Here is a 2,187-nt window from a genome sequence, read left to right on the forward strand (position 1 = left end):
TGCTGTATTTTAATAATCTGTCAAAAATCAAAATCATCAGGATAATATTAGGATGATATTAGGTATTGATTTTCAAACAAGAATTAGATTACAGCGATGGTCAAAAGCATTTAGATATTGCTTTGAAATCTACAGATAAGGTATGGCAGTTTCGTTTTAAAGAACAAGATGTTAAAGTTTATGATAAAATTGTCATCAGAAATACTGTCCACTTGCAGTATTTACATAGGAAAATGTTGGAGGATGAAGCTCTACCTACTGCCTCAGGTTAATTTAAATTCTGAATTGCAACAACAGCAACAAGCAAGAAGGGCACCATTAAATGAATATTATACACATAAGTATATATTATTATACACAGAAAGAGTAATGTTATACACATAAATATTAACATTTTGTAGAGCAACAACAGAATAAAAAACCAAAATATGAACACCAGCAACTAAAACAGGAACCATTAAATGAATATTATACCCGTAAGTACAATTTGATTGAATAAAAAACAGCGTCAGCGATGCCTATGAAATGAAGATTGCTGTCATTTTATATGTAAAATGATATGGAGAATGTCATCGAGATGTCATTCCAAGCCAACTGGACGCCGTGTTTTTTCGATCATACAGTATTATTATACACATAAATAGTAATATTATACACATAAACATCCCTTGATAGAGATCAACATTTTGTAGAGCAATAACAGCATCAAATAATGGAAATAATGGACCTTATTGCACAAATCAAAAACAAAATTTCAGCATTACTACTTTATTGGTTATATCAATAAAAGAAATTGAGTTTATCAGTCTAGATCCTACAAGCAAGCAGATCTATCACATAATTTTAAATGAAGATTTATCTATCATAGTATGTATAAACACTTTGCATCTTTTATTCAATGTTGTAATGAATTAAGAAATTCCAGGTAATTTATTCTAATAACGAAAAAAAAACTTTGGATCAAAAAATATTTTCTTCTGATGAGGTTTATGAATATTAAAGTCTGTTGAAGTTTGGCCATTATGTGTTGGTATACAATTTATTTATGATGTTACAGTAGTTAAACCATCCGAGTACGAAACATGTTTAAAATCCACTATTCTTAATGAATGGAAACTACCAACTTGAGAGGAAGCTAAGAGAAAGGTTCTATTGGGTTGACTACAAGGAAAAGGGATATACATGAGGATCTGGAAGGGCTATAACATTACGTCTCAAGCCATGGGACAATAGGAAACGAAATTCAAAGGAAAATATTACAATACGTGGGATGCAAATTATAGTGCAAAGAATTGAGAAAAAGAATTATTAGTAGTTAGTAGTTATATATAAGTAGTTATTGTTACGATAGTTAAACCATCCGACTACCAAATATATTTAAAATCCACTATTCTGAATGAATAGCAACTACCAACTTGGGAGGAAGCTGCGAGAACGATTCTATTGGGTGAACTACAAGGAAGACATGAGGATCTGGAAGGGCTATAAAATTATATTATTCCACGTCCCAAGCCATGCAAGCCATGTTGGAATAGCTGGGAGTGAAAAAGAAGATAATACTGCACACGATTCTTGTCTAGAAGTAGTTGATATTAAGGTAGTTAAGCCATCCGACTTTCGAACATTTAAAATCCACTATTCTGAATGAATGGCAACTACGATGGCAAAACGTAAATAAATACTTGTACAGTATAAAATTACATTATATTGGCTTAATTTTTATACTAAATAAAATGTGTTACGTTATTTTTGACCTGCATTATATTTATTTAAATCCCATATCAATTAAACTTTAAATAAAGTTTTCCCAATTATAATTAACATTAATTTTAAACTAAATTTTTTTTTTCATCTTGAATGAGATTTACGAAATAACTTATGAGAAAAAATAAAAAAGAGGCTCAGTCTATTGCTTCTGAATAATCGATAATAAAACCACATGTTGACTTACTTTTATACTAAATAAATGTAGGTATGAAGTTATTTTAAAGCTGCATTATATTTATTTTAAACCCATCACCAATTATTACTTTAAATAATTTTTTCTTAATTATAATTAACATTAATTTTAAGCTAAAACAATCAGAATAATGTTTTCGTCGTCTTGAATGACATTTGCGAAATAACTTATGAGAGCAATAAAAAAAGAGCCTAGTCTATTGCTGCTGAATAAAAATCTGTAATTTA

General features: G+C 29.3%; 1 long non-coding RNA gene across 1 annotated transcript; it reads left to right on the forward strand.

The window, feature by feature from the left end:
- LOC115891020 lies at positions 1 to 1,311 on the forward strand. The gene is made up of 4 exons (XR_004051740.1): positions 1 to 341; positions 402 to 476; positions 693 to 867; positions 926 to 1,311. It is a non-coding gene; the product is annotated as an uncharacterized LOC115891020 (long non-coding RNA).
- The last annotated feature ends 876 nt before the right edge of the window (positions 1,312 to 2,187 follow it).

The sequence above is a fragment of the Sitophilus oryzae genome, unplaced genomic scaffold, assembly GCF_002938485.1.
Source record: "Sitophilus oryzae breed Bouriz unplaced genomic scaffold, Soryzae_2.0 scaffold_942_pilon_pilon, whole genome shotgun sequence".
In the NCBI taxonomy this organism is placed as follows: Eukaryota; Metazoa; Arthropoda; class Insecta; order Coleoptera; family Curculionidae; genus Sitophilus; species Sitophilus oryzae.